Source organism: Myodes glareolus, chromosome 6 (genome assembly GCF_982192425.1).
Source record: "Myodes glareolus chromosome 6, mMyoGla1.1, whole genome shotgun sequence".
Classification (NCBI taxonomy): Eukaryota; Metazoa; Chordata; class Mammalia; order Rodentia; family Cricetidae; genus Myodes; species Myodes glareolus.
This window is the reverse complement of record NC_142031.1, coordinates 90,367,134-90,374,771: the sequence shown is the minus strand read 5'-3', so window position 1 is coordinate 90,374,771 and position 7,638 is coordinate 90,367,134.

Here is a 7,638-nt window from a genome sequence, read left to right as displayed (position 1 = left end):
TTATATAGTGAGTTACAGGTTAACTTAGTAAACTATAGTGAGACCATGTCTCAAAAAAATAAAAACTAATAAAAGATATTATTCTTTCAACTATGACACAAATAATTTGCAGAACCACTCTCCGGGTAATCTCCAGACTGCTACCTAGACCATCTGTCATTCTGTCTATAATTGCTGTTTATGTCACTATATATGATCTTTGTCATTATCATAAAGGAGGAGTTCCCTTGCCAGGACCAGAGAGAGAGTGAATCAGCACAGCACAGCTTGGACGAAGCTTAATACACACCTGCTTAAATTCCCACCACACTTTCAGTATAAGCACACACTTTGTAGCTACACCTGTTTCTTTCTTTGTTTTATCTCTTTTTCCAAAACTTTCAGATAGCATGGTCACTTTGTCCTGGAGTTTCTAATTTCATTTGTTTTATTCATAATAGCTAACCTATGTAGCTTTTCTTCCTCCTCCAATATAGACGGTCTCCCCAAATTTCTCCTTATGACCCAAATTGTCAAAGCAACCCCATGAACATCTCTCTCATCTGAGCAAATAAATTCCCATTTGGTTAAGCCTATTAGGGTAAGATTCTTTTCACTAAGAAGCTATTTGAGTTCTTGTCATAATCTATTGAACCATTCAGCTCTTCTCAGGAGTTTTCATACCCATGGTCAATTATTGGCATGCTTGCTACCATAAATCCTGGGATTAAAAAATCACACACCAGCCTAACAGAGGTGGTACATACCTTTAAACCCACTAGCGAGGCAGAGGCAGGCAGAACTCTGAGTTTAAGACCAGCGTGGCCTACAAAGAGTTCCAAGACAGGCAGAGCCACACAGAGAAACCCTGTCTCAAAAAAAATAAAAATAAAAATTAAAAAAATCACAGACTCAGACTCACTGACACATACACCAGAGACACATCTCCCCACACACTACAGACACAAAAAACCAAACTGATGGGTAGACACCACAGCACACAGACTTCACAAACATACTAATATTCTCTTTCCCCGTTATATATAGAGTTATCAGAAAAGGGAAAGAAAACTGGGTATGATGACACCAGCTTCTAAACTCAGGAGGCTGAGACAGAAGGATTCAAGATCCAGGATAGTCTGGGTACAAAGTGAGATTCTGACTCCAAACAAACAGACAAAGGATGAAAAGAAAACACAGTAGAGGTGTGATATTGTGTGTCCCCCTCCCAATTGTCAGTAAAAACAGTAGGAAGGTGTAGGAGGAGACGCTTGTTTTTCCTGGCCGCCTGGCTAGCTTAGTCTCAAAATAACCACACAAAAACTGGATTAATTAAATCACTGCTTGGCCCATTAGCTCTAGCTTCTTATTGGCTAACTCTTACATATTAATTTTACCCATTTCTATTAATCTGTATATCACCACGTGGCAGTGGCTTACTGGCAAAGATTTGGCATGTCAAACTCTGGTGGCTCCATGACGTCTCTCTGACTCCACCCTTCTTTCTCCCAGCATTCAGCCTAGCTTTCCCTGCCTACCTAAGTTCTGCCTTACTATAGGTCCAAAGCAGTTTCTTTATTCATTAGTGGTAATCACAGCATATCACAGAGGGGACTCCCACATCAGGAAGGGAACATAATTAAAATGTTTGTCAGACAGAGGTGGTGCATGACTTTAATCCCAGCACTCAGGTGGCAGAGGCAGGCTAATCTCTGTGAGTTCAAGGCCAGCCTGGTCTACAAAGCAAATTCCAGGACAGTAGCCAAGGCTACACAGAAAAATTCTGTCTCAAAAAACAAGATGTAGGGGGATGTTTAAGGGCCGGCATGAGGGCTAAGTAGGTAAAGGCAACATGGACCTGAGTTTTGTTCCTGGAACTTACATAGTAGCAGAAAACTGACTTCTATAACTTCCACATGTATACCATGTGTACCCCCCCACACACACACAAATAAACAAAAGTAATTTTTGTTGTTGTTTTATTTATTTTATGTTTATGGGTATTTTGTCTGCACACCAGAAGAGGGCATGGATTTCACGGAACTATAGTAATAGACAGTTGTGAGTCACTATGTGGGTGCTGGAAATCAAATTTAGGGCCTCTGGAAGAACAGTCAGTGCTCCCAATCTCTGAGCCATTTCTCCAGCCCCTGTAGTTGGTTTTTCTTTGAGACAGGGATCACCATGAAACTCTGACTGTTCTGTACACTATGTAGACCAGACTGGCCTTGAACTCATAGAGATCCACCTGCCTCTGCCTCCCAAATTCTGGGATTAAAGACTAGCTCCACCACATCTAGTCATCAAATGCCATTTTAAAAATGTTTTAGCTCTCAAATAGAAATTGTAGATGAAACTGAAACAAAGATCATGTGACAAATTTACAGAAGATATAAATGAATGTAGAAGCAGCAACTGACTTGACAGAACAGGGAAAGTTGAAATTTAAGCATCACAGAGATTTCAATGGGCCATGAGCAAGGAACTAAAAGTTTCAGAGTTTGTAGGAAGCAAGAATCACAAAAGGAAGGCTGGAGAGATGGTTTATTAGTTAAAAGTACATATTGTTTTTGCAGAGGATCCAAGTTCCATTTTGTTCCCAACATCCTCACTGACTGACCCACAACTCTCTAACTCTAGTTCTAGGGGGATCTGATGCATCTGGGCTTCTAGGCACCTGAAGTTGTGTATATACCCCCAAATATACATATAATTAAAAATAAGATAAAAATAAAAGTAGAAGTGAAGGTGTAACTCTAAATTAAAAATATGGGTCGATTTTGTGTGTGTGTGTGTGTGTGTGTGTGTGTGTGTGTGCACATATTCAAAGTATTGTACCTCAGTCCCAGGGCCCAACACCAACTCTGAAGCATTCAACCAAATATTCCGTCCTCTGTTTACCTTCACAAGATAACAGGGATTTGTACTTTGAAAAAAACAAACATAAATTTCTGGACTTTGGCATTGAACCACTGGCAGGGCAATCGCAAACCACAGAACTGAAAACTGGACTCAGGTTGGGTCTAACTGTTGAACCAGGTAAGCTTAGTGATGTCCCTTTCTGGCTTCCAGAGTTTCCACAGCCAAGCATGTCTTCACTCGTGTCCTCCTCGCCCAATCAAATAGGGATTCCTTTTTATTTGTTTGTTTGTTTATTTGTTTGTTTGGACAGGGTTTCTCTTTGTAGCCCTGGCTGTCCTGGAACTTGCTCTGTGGACCAGGCTGACCTTGAACTCAGAGATCTACCTTCTTCTGCCTCCCAAATGCTGAGATTAACAGCTACCACACCCAGCTAAAATAGTAATTTTTCTTTGATGAAACTGGACAGTCTCAGAGACGAGACCCCCAGATTCTGACATCAGAGAGTCCTCAATAAGACTGGTTCACTACTCGATCATCTTACATAAAAGCCTTTTCAGTCACAGTCCCTGTACCCAGACCTGACAAACAGCTTTTACATGAGTCAGTCTTAAAAGTTAATGAAAATCAGATTCCTCGAGAAGAGTGATATTTTTAAATCTGAAAAGTCAAAACATTCTTGTTTCTGTTAAAACAAATAATACCTAGTTATAATGTAATTGCTTGGTGTGGTGGTGCTTGGCTTTAATCCCAGCATTGAGACACAGAGGCAGGTGGGTCTATGTGAGTTCAAAACCAGGCATGGTGATACATTAAGTTTCAAGCCAGCCAGGGCTACATAGTGAGCATAAAGACATGCATCACCATACTTGTTACCATGACTAGCAAAGGTTTGTTGTCTCTCTGTGTGTGTGTTCCTGTGTGTTTTATGTGTGCCGTGTACATGCAGATACCTTAGAGACAAGAAGGCATTGGACACCCCCCTCCGAACTAGAATTGTAGGAGTCAGTGAGCCGTGACACAGGTGCTGGGAACCCAGCCTAGGCCCTATGCAATAATAGTAAGTGCTCTTAGCAGCCCAACATTTCTCCAGACCCCATTTTATTAGAGTTTTAGAGAAACAAACAGGACAGGCAAGCTGTGGGAGGAAGGAAATGGCGAAGGGAGAGTTGGGCCTTTTAAGTTGGGTAAGGCGCAGGGAAGGTTCAGGTCTTGAGAGAAACAGGAAGGAAGCACAGAATGTCAGGGAAAGCGTGATCAAGAAAAGGAAAGAAAAAGAAGGAAAAGGAAATGTGACCCTTTTTGAGTTAGAACCCAGAAAACCCAGCAGGCTTAGCACTGAAAAGTGGCAAGCAACGGTGTCAGGGGAGGGACTTCTGGGAACTTTCACTTGTTGTCTCCTTTGTCCACCCATCTCCTGAGATTGTCTTCAGGTAAATCAGCTTCTGGAGGGTGGTCTTCTAGCCAGGTGACCGAGAGACCCAGCTGAACCGATAGTATGTAATGTTGTAACCTTTGTGGTAGATCAAATGTCATGTGTCTACCCAGAACCACAGGAGTCACTCAGATTTTTTTCCTTTTTTCTTTTCTTTTTTTCTGTATATTTCTCTGTATTTTTCTGACTATCCTGGAGCTCACTCTATAGACCAGACTGGCCTCAAACTCAAAGAGATCCTCCTGCCCCTGCCTCTGTCTCCTGAGTACTGGGATTTAAGAAGTGCACCACCACATCTAACCCAGATTTTTTTTTTAACCAGAAGGTAAAGCTCTCCCATAATGGGCTTCAACAAAGCCCTCCTGTCTCCACCTTTTCACATGGTGTCCAATGGCCTCCAAAGCTACTAATTCCTATATCAATATCTAGCAATAACGTCTCGTGAAACTGATCAATACCGCTAGTCCTGTTGAAAGACCTCTGGAGCAGGGAGACTCTCACTCAAGTCTCGGGATAACCCGATCCCCCAGGAACTCACGAGTGACTGTCCTTGCTGCAATCACAGGAGGTTTATTGACAGGACAGGAACCAGTACACTGGGGCCAAAACTCATTTCCCATGTAGGGGTAGAGAGTTCAACTCCAAGTAGCTAGGAGATGGGGTATTTAAGGAAAGAAACCATAAAATTCCGAAAATACCAGTGATCATTGAAAAATTCTGAAAATACCAGTGATAATCACAAGGGATAACTCTCTGTTTCTCAAGATTATTCTCAAGATTATAATCTAACTTTATCTTTAGTTAGTTCCTGAAACAGAGTCACTGAACCGGCTAATTTAGATTTTTGCTTCTTCTCTCCCTGCTTAGATTTTTGGCTCTATTTTTCCTGCTAGAGGGGTCTGGATTTATCTGGGTCTTTTACTGTGATGCTCAATATATATTATCAGTTCAGATGATGCCTAACTACAGGTAACAAAAATCTAGACTTCTGTGGCTTAAATATCCAGGGGTTTGTTTTTGCTACACAGTTAGAGCATGGGAAAAGCAGCTGCAGGGTTGGGCTCAGTGTTCTAATTACGGCAGCACGGCATTCCTGTGAGTTTCTCACTCTCGCCCTCATGGCGCATGACGACTCCTGCATGCTCGGGAGTCACATCCTGTTGGCAGCCCCAGAGGGAAAGAGGAAGCCAGACTGAGAACAGCTATATATGTCCCCAGTGTGTCACTTCATAGCTGCAGACATGTTACACGGCCTGCCATTTGTCTGGGGATCTCTGCCAAGGAAAGCTGCTCCTACAGTCTAAAGGACAGATGCTCAGGGACATCATCAGGATGGTCCAGGGATAAACCGGCACAGCTCTGGGGAAGCGGGGAAAAGATCCAGGTGCTGTTCGAGATTCTTGGCTGCTATCTTCTGAGAATGATGCCGCCTGAGAGCAAATGTTCCCTGCTTGCTGGCTCTTTAGAGTACTGTACCACCACGGACAGAGGTGATAGATTTGTCCACTCACTTTTAGTCATGGGGTTTCTGTACACAATGCTGTGTCCCCGTGTAAGTGTCTGACTGTCCTTTCCAGATCACTATAAGCAAGTATCTCCAGAGCTTTCCTGAGCCCTGCCTGTCACTCTGATTGTGGAACCCATGAGTCCTCCTAAGTCTCTGAACATGCGATAGGCTAAGCACTCAGACTTTACATCTATGTCTTTCATAGAATCCTTATGGCAACTGTAAACTGTGTCTGTAGTAGTCTGTGCTGTCCCTTTAAGAGACAAGCCCTGTCCACTCCCCCCTCCCCATCCAAACCCAAGGTAGGAGGATCTTCCTTCCTCTTGCAGTCTGAGCCTCTCTTTCCTTTTCTGTCTTTCTCTCAAAGAGGTAGTTACTGCCATGGCTCCTCTTCTCTAGCCCACCCCTCTCTCTCTACCTCTCTGCTCTTCTCCCTTCTCCCTTTCTCCCCTTTCCCCTCCATAACCCACTAAATAAATATCTAACCTCATTCTGCATGGTGTGCCTGTCTGTCTTGGTTTCTCATCCACCATGTCACTGCCTGCCTGGGACTTGCTACTCTCGGTCTCTCACCCACCATGCAGCTCCCTGCCTAGGACTTGCCTAGAAACAGCACCATACTCAGGTGTCGGGGTCCAGTGCCAGCCTGAACCCTAAATTATTTCTCTGGACCAGAGCGGAGGCATGGAATTAATTGAGACAATTCATATGGCTTTATTGGGAGGGAGATTCTCAGTGATCCCTCATGAAATCCTGAGTTCACATCCTGAAAATTCCTCTGCATTTATTCTCCAAACAGCCTTTATACTAAAACGTAATCTGAGGGGGAAATTTATTAGCATTCTGTTTCCTAGGTAACCAGGTGAATGGTTGTGGTCACATTCACATCTACCTATGCCTGCTCAGTCATGTCTTCCTACTCTGTATGCCAGCTCTGTCACATAGGCTGAATTAACATCTCTTTTCAGGCATCCTCCAAATTACAAAGAAGGAGCAGAACAACATGCTGACCCTTTGCTAGGGTAGCGACAGGCTAGGTGACTGACCACCTCCTGTGTGGCAGGTGCAAAGTTTGGCCTGGGATTCTGGTCACCACACCATGTAGAAATACACTTGGGGGTTCCCTACCTGGGCCTGGCTGCCTTCGTGGCCCGTTGCACATGCTGTGCAGTGCATTCGATTTGGGGGTCCAGGGTTCCCGGATTTTTCTTTTCTTTTTGACCACCTGTAAGTGGTCCTGGCCATGGGAGACTGCCCAGAGCAGCCTCTAGCCTCTCTGGCTTCTGACTCACCCAGACCGGAACCAACCAGGCTTATCACCCCAGCTGTACAGAGAGGATGCTCTTCTATAGGCCCTGTGGTGTTTTTCGCAGGTTTTCATGTTTTCAGCTATGGTATAAACCCTTAAACTATGCTCCACCGGTGTCCCACTGGCTCTGCTTTTCCTCAAACTGTCCCTGCCACCGCTGCTGACAAGATTGGTCAGCTCCATGAGGCAGCTGTTTTCAACTGAGTTCCAGGGAGCTGAATTTAAGGATCCATCTTAAACAGATCAGATACACCCCTCTCAATTCCCTGGTCCTAAAAATATTTTTTTCCTAAACTTAACTTTGTCCTCTGTTCTGCCGATACCTTAAATAGGTTATAAGAGACACCAGACATTTCCATACCACAAACACTGGACAGGAGCAAAGAGACCAGCTACCCCAGGATATGACCAGCACCCAGCTTTCTCAGGTCCCCCCCAAGACAATACCCACGAATAAACAGGAAGCAATCTTGAGAATCTGCTTTAACCTGTTGTGCCTAACCTCCCTTCTTTTTATTATAAAAAAGAGATGGGAATGCAATAGTCTGT